We start from the raw sequence: 18,440 nt of genomic DNA on the forward strand, positions 1-18,440 counted from the left end.
TTCAGGCGTAGCAGTAATAGTGGTTGCAAAACTGCTTCTGGTTTTTGGCTGGCTTGCCTTGATGTTCATTTTCCTACCTCCAGCAGGTGATACATCCTGAATATTACCAAACACAGGGTCAGATAGAATTTTTACTAGTCTCTCGATGAAGTCAACAATATCGGAAAAGGTAGTTTGAATGTGGCGTCGCTCCTTTAACTCATATGCAACGACTCTCAATCTGTCTTTGAGTTTATAAGGAAGCTTTGAGAGAATAACTTGCATGTTAGTGGTGAGATTCAGCTCATTCTTATAGTGAATGTCTTGCATAGCGTTGCAACAACTCCTCAGAAAAATACCAAACTCTTGTAGGGACTTAGCATCTTCAGATTTTATAGCTTTCCATGAAAGAGCCTTTTCCATATATGATGCAGCTATTTTTACCTCATTGCCAAAGTTCTCCTTAAGCAATGCCTTAGCTTTTAAGTAACCTTGTGAAGGAGTCATGAGCTGGCAACTTCTAACCAGTTCTTTTGGCTGTGCTCGTGTATATTGCTCCAGGAAGTGCAGACAATCTCCAGAGTTGTCTGCCTTCTTTTTCACCACTTCCTCATATGTGCGCATAAACTCATAAAAGCGCAGTGGATCTCCATCAAAGTACTGTATTTCTCTGGGTGGAAGTGAAGACATATTATGCTGTTTTACTAATAAAGTAGCTATTTTGTTTACCCATAAGCTCAAGCATTCTTGTGTGGGTCACATCATTTTGAAAACTTGGTCTTGACCCGTGAGCATATCCAATATTCTGATTATCCAATGAAGACATATTAGGCAATGTTGATTGTGAATGTATCATTTTAGATCTCATTGATGATGGTTGTACTGGCTGAGATAGAGAATGATTTGAGATCCTTTGCGTGTTATCCACATGTGATGTATGCGGTACAGAAATAGACTCAGATGCCGCTGCTCCACTGGCAGAAGGAACAAATGATTCTGCATCAGGATGAATAGGTTTAGGCACAGTTCTATGAGCAGATGAAGGAGATTCAGAATGCACATCTTGGTACACCTTTACTCGTGCCATTGACTCTGCTAATTTAGTTTCCAACTCTAGTTTTTCCTTCCTTCTCCTCAACAATTCTTCTTGCTCCTCTAAATCATGTCTCCTTTGGAGCATTTGTTGAGAAGCCAATAAAGCAGCCAGGTCAGCTTCAGCTTTCAGACGAGTGGAGGAGATTGAAGATCGACTCGATCGAGATCCATGAGATGTCGTTCCAGATCTCTTACTGCTTATATTTGAAACACTGTCCATAGGTTGAATTTCATTTTCAAAGTTTCCAAAATCCATTTCAGTTTGTTGATGAGCATTAGAGAGCTGGTCATTGTGTGTTGTGGACACAACTTCAACAAAGGGTGAAATACCAGACGCACAAACCCCTTGAGATGTTACATCTACTTTCTCAACCCTGAGCTCATGGGTATCAGGAAGAGCAGTGCGGGGGGAAGATTTCCCAGTTTCATTCATCCATTGTTGTACATCATCCACAAAACCATTATGATATTTCAAGATTGAATCAAACCATTCATTTTGTCTATTTTGTTCCTCAGGGGGTAGTAAAGGCAATACACTTTTATGTAACACAGATGCATCATCCATAAGCAATTGTATCGTTTTCAGCATTGAACACACTTGAGATGCATTGTCATCACGTTTCATCAGCCCTTTCATTGACCCAATCATACTCTTCACTTTATTCACTTTAATCTTGCGGTCCCTTTGCAAGACTTCAATTTTAGCCAACAGCGCCTTTTCCGTGGGCTTGTGCTCTCGTTTGCTACTATCAGCAGCGTGCTCCATATCCTCCGAGTTCATTCTCCAAAACAAATGACAACGTCAGCTGCGTTTCAAACAGCGCGCTCACAGAACCAAACAATTAATGAACATAACGAGGCCGCACCGAGAGCCCATAAATATGCAGGTGAAACACAAAGCACTTGCAATCCAACACCAATCCAACGTAACGACTACGACAGCATCTTCCACAACAGCGATAGCCACAATCCATTCATAACCGCTGACATACCTCGTTTGCCGTTTGTATGTGCGTCGTGTCCATCGATCCAATTCACGGTGTGTGTGTCCGTCGATCCACTTCACTGTGTGTGTCCGCCGCAATGCTGTATGCAGAAACAGCCTTTTCCAAATTGCGTCCGTGACCCAAAAGTTGTGAAGTTTCTGTTGACTAAGTGTAGCGGCAGCCTATAGCCGCTGAGAGGCTAAGCAGCAGGAAAGATCCGTGACGCGTTTCGTTGCATTTAAAATCCAATGACGTTTATTAAGACAGAACATCCATGTAGGAACATTGGCTGGTAAAAATGCATCCTACTGCATGAACATGAAAGTAAACGTAAACTTAAATGAAAACGGTCAACAGAAAGTGAACACTCCTAGCTCCTCACCCCCTCTCTACACACACACCTAAACACTTGCTAAACAAAACAGGAAATGCCACCAGGTAAATACCCATGATAGTCATGTGACCAAACCACCTGGAAACATCGAGCAAAATACAAAATAAAAGACCCAGGTTTTCTGCACCTACAACCACACACACAAAGACATTTACAATACCAGGCAACGACTGAAATGACTAATGGGGAATTCAGTGTAATGTGTGTTATACTTATTAAATTTTTTTCCGGGTTAATGTAACATTACAGTGTGCTTTTAATACTCGCTCTTTAGTCCTTTGCAAATTGGCAAATGTGGATATGTCGACTGCCTTCCTCTTTATTTAGATTTTTATAACAACCCTATATTCCAGTGTAAATATATTGTTAGTGTTTACATGCTCTATTTGCAAATTTGCTAACTTTAAGAAGTCCATTAAACTGATAATTCAATAATAAATTGGTATTTGGGGTTGATTGTATATACCAAAAAACATATATAGTGTTCAATTCACATGTGTGCAAAAGAAATAATAATTTAAATTTAAACCATGAAATGCCTAATCTTAAACATTAAGTTTAAAGCCAAACAGTTATATAGTTTCATGTCTTCAAATCTGACATTCTGGACTAAATAATTCATTTTTTTTTTAAATAGGAAAGCATGCAACAGGTAAATGTAGACATTGTGGTCAAACAGAGACAATAGAGCATATTTTATCAATAGTATAAAAATGAAAGAATATCATTAATTCGGGAAATGGAAAAATTGGGCATAAAAACTATACAAAGCTTTTTGGAATGTAATTTAGAGCAATAGAAGTCTAGAGACATAAATTTTGTTAAAGATATAGGGTCATATAATATTGGGGCGGTTTCCCGGACAGGGGTTAGACTCGTCCTAGACTAAAATAAATGTAAGAGCTGTCCAAACTAAAAACAACTTGCACTGACATATTTTAAAATACATCAGTACCCTTTGTTTTGCCTCAAAATGCACACACAAGTAATGTTTTTAGTAAGCCATGTTTGTTTAAAGTAGGTATATTTCCTAATTAAACTAAGGCATAGTCCTGGCTTAAGATAATCACTGTCCGGGAAACCACCCCTTAGTGTTTTTATTTCCTTGCCCGTCTGTGCGCCATACTTTAGTTCAGCAGGTGGCGGTAGTGCACGGTAGTGCACCAAGTTGGGTTACCAACCGCCATAAAACTCCAGAAGAAGAAGATTCGAATCAAAAGATTCGTGTTGAAGCCTCGCGAATCAGTGTTTAAAGCGATCGTCACTAGAGTATGGTGTCTTCACGTGTAAATGCTTCTGTGTACATTGAAATAATTAATCCGTCTTCGATTATTTTATTGGCTTGTCAACAGAAGACAGGATTTCTTAATACGCTAACCGTTAGCAATGAGATGAAGTTGAAAATCTGACCCGGACTGTCCGGACAGCGTCATAAACATCTCCTGACTCATACAGATGTGTACTTTGAGGTAATGTCCAGCACGTTTAATACCAATATTATTCAATGTTTGTACCCATGTATTATGAACCAGTGTACTGTAGAGAGGACTAAAAACAGATGATGTGCGGCGCGTTATTCAGACAACTTTAAAATTATCTGAGAACTGCATCTGTATTTATCACTTCTTATTATAGTTTCTATTTACCTTTTATATTTAGTAACGTTAGGGGAGAGCGGGGTACAAACTAAGGCTTCATGGCTTTGGCTCTATCATTCAAAAATATGTTTTACACAATCAACACACACATCTCTGCTACAAATGAACACTTGAGGGCAGATTCCCAGACTAAAATGGATATTTGAGTTTGTCTTGACTGAAAACAGCTCGCACTGACGTAGTGTAAATACATCATTGCCATTGTTTTGTCTCAGTATGCACACAATTGTTGTTTTTGTAAGATATGTTTGTAAAACAAATTAAATGGCCTAAAATAACTAGGATTAATCTGGATTAATCTAAACCCTGTCCTGGAAACTGCCCCTTAAAGTTTGTTTGTGAAATCTACCGTTATCGTACAATTACAAAGAAAGTGACAGGAGTGTAACCGTTACCTCAGTTGGGTTCATTGTGAACAGAGGGTTTGTTGTGACACCTTATAGAAAATTTTGTTTAAACACAAATAATTCAATAAAATTCTGTCTATATAGTACTAAAGGTTGATATTGTTTATATTTCTGCCTATAATAGATAGATATCCACACATTCATCCACCCATGCTCCTTCATCCCCCCATACAGTCTTAATCACACTGAAATCCTCCATATATAATTAAGGGGTTTGATTCTTCTCCATTTTTTAGGCCTTGACTACTACAGAAGCCACACTTGCATTTGACCCCCAAAGACTACATCAAGTCAAGTAAGTTTTAATGATGAACTTGGATAAATATATTTGATCTATGGCATTATTATCTATGGCAACATTAGAAACAAACTCATCTGTCATAAATAAACTGAACAACTAAAACCTTAAAAAGTCTGAAACAAATGGTGAATGTTTTACTGACATTAAATGTTTTAATGTCTCTTCTTTCAACTTTGAGTTCACACCCATAAAGTGAAAGTGATTGAGACCTTCAGTGAAGCTCCTCCTACAACAATCCACCAATAAATGCTGGAGTCAAACACACAGAGAAATCACTCCATGTGTGACAACTGAAATCTTCATGACATAATGTTGATGCTGGTGAAAGAGGAGCTTGAGAAGATGACAGATCCACAACCATGCAGAATAAAGAATGAAGATACTGAGGAACAAATAGGTTGGTGCCTATTTTTCAATCTTTATTATTGATGGTTGAGGATTAATCATAAAAACATTGAGAAACGTGAGGGGAAAATAAACTAAAATCCATGAGATGATAACTTTCAGTAGAAAAATATGCAATATACAGTGAGGAAAATAAGTATTTGAACACCCTCAGGGAACTACACTAACCTTTTTCACTGGTGGCACTTGCGCTACCAACTTTTTCAGTTACTGGCGCAAAATATGATTTGGTCGCACATGTTTTTTTCAAGATATATTAAGGCGCTCTGGATAATAATGAACAATAATGAAACTGTATTGCATACAGATATGCTTTTTATTTTACTTGCCATCTTTTAAACCACATGGCTTCTTGTTTTCTTAAACGTTGCAGTCAGTGTTTCACACAGATCTGAAATTTACTTGGTGGTGGTAGCCGGTGAAAAGGGCAATTATTACCCACTGACAAATAATGGTCTACTATACATGTGACGAAGAACTAATAATGTGTGACACAATACAATACTTTGATTTATTGAAAATTAATATTAATTTCACATTATATTTCATCAATCTAACCACCCCAAACTTTCTCTGGCACCTAATTCATTGAGAAACAGCTGAGCACGCAAACGCACACTGATAGGGAGAGACACGACGTGCTTTCACACAAAATGAAGCCAACGTGTTGAAGGCTCAGAGCACGTTATAAAACGTATTCTTAAAATCCACATTTATGTTTTAATAAATGCTCATAGTAAATCATAGCATATTGTCTAAAACAGGGGTGTCAAACTCAAGGCCCGCGGGCCAAATCCGGCCCGCCCCCTCATTTCATCTGGCCCGTGAGAGCTTACAAATTATGTTAATTATGTGGCCCGAGTCTGCAAATAATTTTATTGTTATTATAAGTTTTATTCTTTGCATTTTATTTCATACATAGATTTTTTTAGCAGCCACCAAAAAAATTTTTCTTCCGCCAAAGTCTTTTTGTAATGTAATGTAATTATAGTGATAATGTTGATGTTTTCAGGAGAGAGAGAACGAGTGCCCTGCGGGCGTACTAGAGTGCCTGTGTCTTAATGCAAAGGCTGCAGCCTCCGGAGCTCGCATTTCCAGGCGGCATACGTCATCAAGACTGTCTTGTTTCAGAATATTAACAATTATAAAGTTGAATATTATTCTTCGTTTATAGTAAATAGTTGTAATGTGCGTATGACTTGCGAATGTAATGGTCAGTTAACTTATATAATCCAGGCTTGATGACGCTGCATATGCGACCTCCGCAGATGGAAACGGACAGTATCTGCTCGTGCTTTCTCTCCCTCTCTCGCGCACGCTCACGCGCATCCAGCGAGAAAATGTTTTCCGTCTCGTTTACAGAAATGTTTCGCGATGTCCAGCTGGGATTAGTTTACAACGCGTCTATTCCCGCTAAGTATGTGAACTAATGACTCATCTAAACCGAATACTTTTAATAAACGATTGAAACTATTGATCTGTAGCCTACAACACTGAACTCATGAGACGTCAGTCAATCAGACACTTAAAGCCAGGTAAAAAAATCACAGCTTTTTTGCAAAGAAGGCAAGAAATGACAAGAGTATCTGTGTCTAATAAATGCATATTATGGTGGAGATTGTAAAACTCTTTATTAGTATCTTAAAATGCCTCTCAGTTTCCTAACTGCACAATGAAGGATAACAGAAAATTTTGAGTGTGCTCATGTGTTTTTGTCAATTATTTAAAAAATAATCTGTAGAATAGTTGTACTCTATACACTTTGTCATTATTTGCCAGGGCTTCTACGTTCAAAGCTAGGTATTAATTGAGTTATTAACAAAACTTATAGTAAGCAAATGCAGAGAAAATTATGCAATGTACAGTAATAAAAGAGTAGATACATTCATACAGTCCTTCAAATACAACCGGCCCTTTGAGAGCAACCGTAATGCTGATGTGGCCCGGGATGAAATTGAGTTTGACACCCCTGGTCTAAAACATTAGGTAGCACATTTGCGACCCATTAAAAATTAGAGTCACAACGGCAGTTCAAAAGGTCGCATATGCGACCATTTTGGTCGCAGTGTAGCTCCCTGACCCTGCTATTTTGCAAGTTCTCCCACTTAGAAATCATGGAGGGGTATGAAATTGCCATCGTAGGTGCATGTCCACTGTGAGAGACATAATCTAAAAAAATATATATACACAATATATGATTTTTTAACTATTTATTTATATGATACAGCTGCAAATACGTATTTGAACACCTGTCTACCAGCTAGAATTCTGACCCTCAAAGACCTGTTTGCAGTCTGCCTTTAAAATGTCCACCTCCACTCCATTTATTATTCTAAATTAGATGCACCTGTTTGAGGTTGTTAGCTGCATAAAGACTGTCCACCCCATACAATCAGTAAGAATCCAACTACTAACATGGCCAAGACCAAAGAGCTGTCCAAAGACACTAGAGACAAAATTGCACACCTCCACAAAGCTGAAAAGGGCTACAGGGAAATTGCCAAGCAGCTTGGTGATAAAAGGTCCACTGGAGGAGCAATCATTAGAAAATGGAAGAAGCTAAACATGACTGTCAATCTCCCTCGGACTGGGGCTCCATGCAAGTGATCCTAAGAAAGGTGAGAAATCAGCCCAGAACTACATGGGAGGAGCTGGTCAATGGCCTGAAAAGAGCTGGGACCACCGTTTCCAAAGTAACTGTTGGTAATACACAAAGGCATCATGGTTTGAAATCATGCATGCACGGAAGGTTCCCCTGCTTAAGGCGATGTGCTGGTTTAAGTTTGCCAATGACCATTTGGATGATCCAGAGGAGTCATGGGAGAAAGTCATGTAGTCAGATGAGACCAAAATAGAACTTTTTGGTCATAATTCCAGTAAACGTGTTTGGAGGAAGGATAATGTTGAGTACCATCCCAAGAACACCATCCCAACTGTGAAGCATGGGGGTGGTAGCATCATGATTTTGGGGGTGTTTTTCTGCACATGAGACAGGGCGACTGCACTGTATTAAAGGAAAGGATGACCGGGGTCATGTATTGTGAGATTTTGGGCAACAACCTCCTTCCCTCAGTTAGAGCATTGAAGATGGGTCGAGGTTGGGTCTTCCAACATGATAATGATCCGAAGCACACAGCCAGGATAACCAAGGAGTGGCTCTGTAAGAAGCATATCAAGGTTCTGACGTGGCCTAGCCAGTCTCCAGACCTAAACCCAATAGATAATTTTGGGCGGGAGCTCAAACTCTGTGTTTCTCAACCTGACTGATCTAGAGAAGATCTGTGTGGAAGACTGGGCCAAAATCCCTCCTGCAGTGTTTACAAGCCTGGTGAAAAACTACAGGAAACGTTTGACCTCTGTAACACAACGCTCCATCACATGCACCAAAGTACTCCACTGCGTGGCTGGCCAGTAAAGGCCTTAAAGATGAAAAACTAATGACATGGCCCCCCTTCTTCACCTGACTTAAACCCTATTGAGAACTTTTGATCCCTTCTTAAGCAGGACATTTACAGTGAAGGTAAACCGTACACCTCTCTGAACAGTGTCTGGGAGGCTGTGGTTGCGCCTGCACAAAATGTTGATTCTGACCAGATCAAGAAACTGACTGAATCCGTGAATGGAAGGCTTGTGACTGTTATCGAAAAGAAGGGTGACTATATTGGTCACTGATTTTTATTTTTTTATTTCAGAAATGTTTATTTTGTAAATTTAGAGTTTGTTTATTATTCTCACTTTAACAGGTGAAAAAAACAAGTGAGATGGGAAAATCTTAGTTTTTCATTTAGTTGCCTAATAACTCTGCACACTAATAGTTGCCTAATAATGGTGTACATATAAATATTTAGCCTGGGTGCCAGTCGATCTTAGCCCCGCCCTCAACATTTTGAGGACAGATGATCGGTCTCCGTTGAGGAGCTACTATGCGAGACCCAAAGCTGGTCAACCAATCAAATTGTCAGGGCGTGCTTTATACGATGATGGACAGATGATCAACAGTAACGTAATCAACCACGTCACCAAATAGCGCTTGTGTTGAATCTACTTACAAAGAAATGGCTGCCGCTGTAGAGTTCAGATGTGTGGACTGGATTCTGACATTGAGTCTGTTCTAAAAGATATCGACAGAGCATTGATTTTGAAAGAGGAAGAGAGAAACGCGATCAAGGCATTTGTTGATCGGAAAGATGTTTTTGCTGTCCTTCTACGGGATTCGGCGAAAGTTGGTTGCACTTATGGAGGACAAAGTTAAAGAAGTAACTGAAATGGGTATCACGGCAATGCAACTCGGCGTGCACGATGAGATGGATATAATTATCAGTCGTTGCCAGCTTCTTCGGAACCCCGGAATCATGGCTGCTGAATAAGTGGAGAGACATGCTAGGCTCCGATATTTTTCAAGCAAACGGAATGGGTATCGTCGTGGATGAAGTTCACCTAATGTACAAATGGTACTAAGAGATAGTCTGACTGTATGACTTAGTAAATACTTAATGTTGTGATATAAATGAAATGTTGTAAACATAGTAGGTGTTGATGTACGTTCACTAACTCAGACTTAGTATAATCACAATGTTAGTGTCATTGTAGCGAAATAACTAGCAGTTCGGTCAGGCTGCAAAGACGTAATTTTAAAAAAGTCACACACTGCGTTGCTCTGATTGGTCATAGGTCTATCCAGTTGAGTGGAGAGGCATTTTTCGGTTGAGACATTATTCATAATCATAGAGCAATGAAGCGGTATCGGATATATTAATTCTGACTAGAATTGAGTATGACAACGTCAGGCTAATAAATATTCTCTTAAGAAAGCCGAAACTTCACTTTTACTACTTAAATGTTCAGGTTTGAGGGTTTGTTAACATTTTGAATTGACCAAGAGCACTGTAGTTGTACAATAACTAAAGTAATCCTTAAAAATACAACTTGCCTAATAATTCTGCACACAGTGTATATTTCCAGAAACTTTCTATAGGAGCTTAATGGAAATATTCCAAATTTACTTGCTTAAATCAGAAATCCTAAATATAAATGTTGTATTTTCTAGGTAAACTAAAATACCATAGATCAAATATATTTATCCAAGTTTTATCATCAAAACTTGCTTGACTTGATGTAGTCCTCTTTTAATTTGTGTGTGTGTGTGTGTGTGTGTGTGTGTGTGTGTGTGTGTGTGTGTGTGTGTGTGGTCATTGTAGATACTACTTTTTAAATATCTCGCCTAAATATTTTTTCAGTCAGTGTATTTGACTTTACAGTGGTATAATGTTGTTGCACAATGAAGTTTTAAAGACATGTATGTAATTTACGCGAAAACATGCAAATATGGACATTTTGACATTATTTTGACATTATTTTGTGTGCCGGATTCAAGAAATGATCTGTGCATGTTTTGAAAGAATGCAAGTACATGCAGGGGGTGTGGCCTCAATGGCCCTTCAGCAAGCAGTGTGCATGTGAATGAGGATTATGCAGGGAAGAAATTGCATTAAATCTTGATGTTTTTAACAATTATGCTGCAAGAGTTTTTTAAGTTTCCTGTTTGACATCTCCGCAATTTTGTCAAATTGCCAGTTTATTCCCATTAATTCTCATATATTCCTGTTAATTCCCATGTAATGTTTACAGCCTTGAACATTACTGGAATTTTGCAAGATTATTCACAGATTATTCACAGATAATGCTATTTTTTAAAGTTAAAATTAATTAGGCCTATGATTAATTACCCCAAAAATGAAATGCAAAACCAGTCCTAACTGAAAGAAAACAAGTTGACAAAAAGATAGAATCCAATGTTTGTTGATATTGGAAACACAACAAGTGTTATAGGGGTTTGAACAAAGCACAAGAGTTAAACTACAAGAGCAGAAATTGACAATAGAAATGACATAATGTACTTCACATTAAAAATAACATGGATACATGACAATCTCAAATGTGTTTTGTCACTCTGGTTTATCAATATGAACTATTTACTGTCTTCATTTTAGATATGATGGAAGTGAAAAAGGAGAGTCAAGCTGAAGTGGATGAGAAACATCAGATTGTAAAAAGCAAACATAATGTTTCACAGAAAGAAACTCTGAAGACAGAAGAGATAAAGTGTGAAAATAGTTTCAGTGAAGATGAACGCCCTGTAGATCACAAGAGGACTCACAGTGAGAAGAAACCTTTAACATGTCAACAGTGTGGAAAGAGCTTTACAACTGCAAGTGCCCTTAAGAAACATTCTAGAACTCACACTGGAGAGAAACTATTCACGTGTCATCTGTGTGGAAAGTGTTTTAGAGACAAACGTAAACAGGGCTCCAGACTGCGACCAAAATTTGAGAGTGTGCGACTGAATTTTACATCCAGTCGCACATGTGCGACCAGTAAATTTGCCTCCCCCACCCTCCGTATTTTTTAAACATTAAACGTGGAAGGGGCACGTCAATGATCAATGAAATGAGCAATGAAATAATCAATCAATGAGACGCGAGCGCACACAAATACACACACAGCAGGGGTCTCCAACACGTCGCTCGCGATCTACCGGTAAGTTAATTGCAGGTAGCTCGCTCGTGGGTTTATTTATTTATTTTCTGTGGTTATGGCGGCATTTGGATGTCTGGTTAGTGTTACAAGCGCCTGTGGTAAAGACTGGGTGCGTGTTTGACGTCGCGTACGTTGAGCTGTGTAGACTGGCGTATGACATCAGTAATTTAACATGTATGATTCAAAAACAGCGCTTCTCCTAAACGAGGGGTTTCAATTTAAAGCATGCGCGCAGCCTGTCTGTCTCAATGCTTGTTACTCATGCCCGTTTCCGCATTGCAAGACTTTGCGCGCGCGTCTTCCACAACAGACAGGTGTTTAAACCTGACGCACACGCGCAGCCTGTGTCTCTATGCTTATTAAATACTCACGCCTGTCTCCGCAAGTCCGCATCGCAAGACTTCACACCCGCGTCTCCCAAAACGGATGATGCGTTAAAACTTTACACACACACGCCCAACAATGCTTACAAGCCTGGCTCCTTATTTAAAACAAACTGAAATACCATTTAACTTGGTTGCTAATGTCACTTGAATGAAATGACATGATCTCTTTTATTTATCGAGTAAAATATAATAAATTAATTTGATTCATTAAGCTCAGTAATGTTATTTTTAGGGAAGCGAGCAAATGATACTTATTTGATTTGATTTGTTTCAATATAAGATTTTTTTTTTTTTTTTTTTTAAGTGTGTTTGTGTGTGTGTGTGGGTGTGTGTGTGTGTGTGTGTGTGTGTGTGCATGCGTGTGTGTATGGTTTGCTCTCATATTTACCTTACCCTAATTACTATCATTATTGTGTATCAGATATGTCTAGTAGGTTTTACTTCTATTTTTTTTTTAAACTGTAATCAATGGGCAAAGGTCTTCATGTAATTCACCTAAATATTCGTAGTTTAGTTCCTAAAATAGATCAACTAAGGGCATGGCTTGTTTATAATAATCCCAATGTCATAACATTATCTGAAACCTGGTTAAATGAAAATATAGCAGACTCCAATGTTAAGTTGGACACTTTCATCTTATATAGGTTGGATAGGGGAACTAAGGGAGGTGGAGTTGCCACTTACATTTCATCAAATTTGAAATCTCAATTAATTATTCCTACAGTGAAACCTGAACTTTTTGAAGGCATCTTTGTTAAGATTATTCTTCATGCTAATAAACAATTAATAATTGGTAATATATATCGCCCACCAACATCTCCTAAGATTGAGTCTATCAAGAATATCTTAGCTACTGTCTCATCATTTGGTGACTCAGTGGAAATTGTGCTTTTGGGGGATTTCAATCTAAATTGGACGGATCCTTGTACTCTCACTGAACGTAATATGTTTAATGGTTTAAATTTTACACAAATTATTAAAGAGCCCACAAGGATCAGTCCAAGTTGTAAATCTCTTTTGGACTGGATATTAGTCCCCAACAGAATATTAAATTCAGGTGTTCTTTCAGATTGTTTCAGTGACCACTCTATTATATATTGCATTTGGAAAATCTCAACTCCTCATCTTTCCCCTAAATTTATTAGGATTCGTGATAGGAAATCATTTAATAGTGATTTATTTAAAAATGATGTGAGAAGGTTAAACTGGAATAGACTTAGCCTTATTCCAGATGTGGAAACTGCATGGACTTTTTTCTATACAGAGTTTATGCGTGTTATTGATAAGCATGCCCCATGGACAACTATTAAGGTTAAAGGTCATCATTTACCTTGGATAAATGGAGATCTTATTAACCTGTTTAAGCAGAGGGATAGGGCTTGGAATAAACACAAAAGTACAAAACTTACTAGTGATTGGGAGGAATACAAACGGCTAAGAAATACGTGCACCACCAAAACCAGAAATTCAAAAGCTAATTATTATAGAAATAGTTTGGGTGATGACTTCAGAAATCCTAGACAATTCTGGAAAAAGATGAATGACTTACTTGGCAAATCTAACAGCATTACGAGTAATATGACAATTAATAATGAAATTGTTAATGATCCAGTAAGAATTTCTAATGCATTTAGTCAGCATTTTTCCCAGACACCGCAGGTAGAGTCATCATCTTTTTGCCCAGAGTTGACTGTTAATTCTCAGCCCTATGATGGCTCTTTCACATTTAGACAGGTTACATCAGATGATGTTCAGTTGGCCATTAGTAAGCTGTCTTGTAGCAATGGACCTGGTCTTGACGGCATTGAGGCTATCTTCATTAAACTTTCTTCAGATGTGTTATCCTCTCCATTGGCTGTGTTGTTTAATTTATCATTTTTAACCCATGAAGTGCCTCTGGCATGGAAGTGTACAAAAGTTATTCCGTTACATAAAGGAGGGGATACTTTAAACATGAACAATTATAGACCTATTTCAATTATTAATAGTATTGTAAAAATTTTTGAGAAAATTATCTTTGATCAATTATCTAACCATCTTTCTCATTATAACTTATTGTCTCAATGCCAGTCAGGTTTCAGGAAACACTTTTCAACTTCCACTGCTATTGTGAAATTTACAAATGATATTTTTTCTAGTTTAGATAATAATATGTGGACTGGTGCCATTTTTTTAGATCTTACGAAAGCATTTGATTTAGTTGATCATTATTTGCTTTTGGATAAGCTATATTCAATTGGCCTTTCTCGTTCATCTCTTCTTTGGTTTAATTCATATCTTCATCATCGCCGCCAGTGTGTGTCCTTTGGGGGCAGTCAGTCGAACTTAATAGGTGCAGATAAAGGTATACCTCAGGGTTCGTCGCTTGGACCTTTGTTATTTTCCATTTTTATTAATGATTTGCCTCTCTGCTGTTCAGAATGTGACATTCATCTTTATGCAGATGATACAATTATATATTGCTCCAAATCAAATACTACAGACTTAAATTATTCTTTACAACACGATTTTGACTCAGTACAGCAGTGGTTGTCTTTTAATAAACTCCTGTTGAATAAAACAAAATCTTATTGTATGCTTTTCCAGAAGAAACCTAAGAAAGATAGAAGTAAGCTTAATCTGCATTATCTGGATCTTTCTCCCCTAGAGACAACCGAGAAATTTAAATATCTCGGTGTTTGGTTAGAACCTGATCTTTCGTTCAAAGCTCATATTTCTGCACTTACCAATAATCTTAACTTTCGTCTTAAAACATTATATCAATCGATAGATTGTTTTAATTATCAAGTTAGGAGAAGAATAGTCTCTCAATTGCTTTTACCTATTTTGGACTATGCAGATGTTATATATGCTAATACAACTGCTACCAACTTACACCCTCTTGATGTGGTATATAACAGCTTGTGCAGATTTGTGCTTCGTTGCCCCTATAGGACACATCACTGTGTGATGTATGAACAGTTGTCCTGGCTTGCACCCTCAGCCAGAAGACAATGTCATTGGTTTCAGTTCATTTTTAAATGTATCTACTTTCAATATCCATATTATTTATCGCAATATTTAGTGCCTTACAGTTCACAATATGACCTTCGTCATAATGAACAGCTCTTTTTTATTGTCCCTAGAATTAAGAGAGAAATTGGTAAATATGCATTCTGTGTTAGAGCTCCTCATGATTGGAACACAATTCCTGAATTCATTCGCTCGCTTACGTCTCTTTCTCGGTTCCGCACTGCTTTGTTAACATACTTCCAGAATTCCTGTCAATGTTTCTAGTTTCTTAGATTTAGCATTGATATGTGTCATGTTATGTATCTGTGTATGTATGCACATTTATAGCGATGGGAACTTCTTAGGAATATCTGGGATTATTGTGTTATGTAAAATGTTTCTTTGGCTGTTTGGAGACATATTCCATGTGATGGGCATGGGGGTGGGGATATTGAGAGCGCGTGTGTGTGTGTATGTGTGTGTGTGTGTGTGTGTGTGTTTTGTATTCTATTTTTTTTTTTTTTTTTTTTACTTTGAATCTATTATAATTGTATTTACTGTCAAGTATACTTCGCTTGTACTTGTTGTTTGTTCATGATCCTGAGGACCCCCATGAAAACGAGATGTTGCATCTCATGGGGTTGATCCTCTAATAAATGTCAAATAAATAAATAATAAATAATAAATTTAACGCATTTGGATTTTATATTCATTTTAAAAATCCCAAATGTAGCTATTTAATATTTTGATAGTTATGAAGTTGAGTATTACAGTTCTTTGTTTACAAAAAACAAACATGCATTCAAATCTTTCCAGTTAAACTCAGTCACCCATTTAAATATTTTAACTTGTTGTTAAAGTTGCAGCTATAATGAACCTACTTATTTAAATACTGTTACAGTGTTCATTTCATTAATATGTGTAAAGAACTGTATAATATGCTAAGTGTTTTCTATTAAAATAAATTCTTCTGATACACGTGTACACAAAAACTCAAACTGAATTTGAGAGGTATGATACATTATCTAAGAGATTTAGGTATTACGGACACAAGTAGCTCTCGACCACTTTTATTTTTTAGAAAGTAGCTCTTCAATGAAAAAAGGTTGGAGACCCCTGGTCTACAGTGTCACCATCGGATGATGATGCAGAGTTACATACATTTAAGTATTGAGCTGTGAAATGACCGAAAGGTTACTAAGCACTTTTTTATTCTGAATGTATGGTATTTTGTTTACTATTTGTACTGTCATGGCAGTGATGGTGCTGTCAGTTTACCTTGTTGTTGCATCTTCAAAAGTGCAGAATAAAATGTGACACTGAATTTGAAACATCATATTTGTAATTTCTGCATCTATTATTAAAGTATTTAATAGTAATACAGTGGAAATTAGTAGATTTGGTTAGCATGTTGATTTAAGTTGTGCGCCCCTAAATTTTCTGGTTGTGCCCCTAAAATTTTCAGTTGGGGGCCACTGTGATCCAAGTGAAAAAAGTTAGTCTGGAGCCCTGGTAAACTTCAGGACCACGCAAGAATTCACACTGGAGAGGGTCCGTGTACGTTTTGATAGTTTGTTTTTTCGTTTAAACCAAAAAACAAAATAACGAGAAACCACACGTTTTTCGTTTGTCGTTTCAAACAAAAAAAACAAAAACCGCTAAAATAAGAGCCGTTCTTCCGTTTTTGGTTTCTAAATCTAAAAACGAAAAACGACTAAACCAAATTCAAATAACAGTTCGATTTTGGTTTTTGGAAATTCCCCCCCCCACCTCTCCGTTTGAAGATCCACATCAAAAGAAAGACAGGTTGGCCACGTGACGCGGAGGTTGTAGTGGATGCGGCCTATCAAAATAAAAGCCGGTCATAATAATATGCAGCACTAACGTAACACCAGAGTAACGTTAGAAGAAAAAATCAATAAATAAATAGGCTTAGTGGTTACTGTAAGCGCAGAGTTGTTACTGTTAGCGCTATATTATATAATTAAATTAATATTTAATGTGGTTTCCACCAAACTGTTCCCCCTTTCTACCAGCAGGTGGCAGTATTTAAACGACTGACTGTATTGTGTCTTTGGTAACTGTGTTTTAAATCAAGATTTCTGATAAAGATGTATTTATTGTTGTTCATTTTGATTTCATTTTCGATTTTATTTGCAACTAGTTATCATTATCGGCATTCACCCCCAGCCCAGAGTTAAACCTGCATGCCCTTCTTTTTTAACCTGATTCTAACACTGCATCAGCTTCTTAGCAGCTCAGATCAAATAAACATCAGAAATGTCCTAATGCAGTAGGCCATCTGGCCAAAATAATAATTTACCAGTGTGCTATATAGTGTGTGAATCTTTCTCCTCTATACACATTCCAGTGTGTATAACATACAACACCCCCATTATGTTACGCAAGTAAAGATGATCCAAGTCTTAAACATTTTTTCAACATATCACATACATGCTTTCAATGACATTGCATTTGCAATCTATGGCTGCAGAACATTAACTGTGAAGCCCTAAGGCTTAATTCTGTTTTTTATAATTGCTTCTATATAAACATTTTATCTGTCTAGTATAAGCTTCCTCACATTATACAATTTGAATTAATGTTTGGGCGATGCGTGTATGCAGATGTGAAAGAGGAAAGTCTAATGGACAAGATAATACAAACAACCATTTATTTCATACAGATGTCTGAAATATGACAAAATACCCCCCACCCCCGTTTTCAATTCCACATCATTGTCCATCTGCACCCCCACATATTCTCACTCCTACTATTCTACTCAGGGAATTTCAAGCTGTTCAATTTAAAAGTAGTGTACGATTAAATACAGGATTATTTTGCATTAAATGGGTTAAATACAATTTATCAGCATGCATATAAAATGGGTCACTCCACGACTACAGCACTGACTCGGATTACTGATCGGAAACTGATCAGTTAACGGAAATTGATAAGAAAAATTAGGTTGGTAGTTGGATTTAAGTGCTGCATTTGATGTTTTAGATCATAGTATATTAATCAAAAAATTATGTTGTTATGGATTTGAAGCAGCTCCTATTAAATGGATGGAGAGTTATCTCAGTAACCGAGAGTACACTGTAAAAAAATCCGTAGAAATTACAATGGTATTGCAGCTGGGTTGCCGGTAATTTACCGTAGATTTGGATTTGTGTTATTTGCTGGCAGGGGTTTGTTCAGGGTTGAATAAATTTAAGATATTAACAAGTCTTTATCTTTACAGAATAAAACTATACAATAACAGCCTCATGCAAAGCATTCTGGGAACCAGAAATCACCA

At 37.3% G+C, this 18,440-nt stretch overlaps 1 protein-coding gene and 1 long non-coding RNA gene across 2 annotated transcripts in view; one reads left to right on the forward strand and one right to left on the reverse strand.

Annotated features, from left to right (window-relative positions):
- LOC129422851 (uncharacterized) overlaps nucleotides 1-18,440 on the reverse strand; it is a 469,570-nt gene that overhangs the window by 394,857 nt on the left and 56,273 nt on the right. The gene's annotated exons all lie outside the window — the stretch shown is intronic.
- Nucleotides 3,669-11,361, forward strand: LOC141350798 (uncharacterized). The gene is made up of 4 exons (XR_012358913.1): nucleotides 3,669-3,923; nucleotides 4,756-4,814; nucleotides 4,999-5,217; nucleotides 11,216-11,361. It is a non-coding gene; the product is annotated as an uncharacterized lncRNA (long non-coding RNA).

This window comes from Misgurnus anguillicaudatus, chromosome 19, assembly GCF_027580225.2.
Source record: "Misgurnus anguillicaudatus chromosome 19, ASM2758022v2, whole genome shotgun sequence".
In the NCBI taxonomy this organism is placed as follows: domain Eukaryota; kingdom Metazoa; phylum Chordata; class Actinopteri; order Cypriniformes; family Cobitidae; genus Misgurnus; species Misgurnus anguillicaudatus.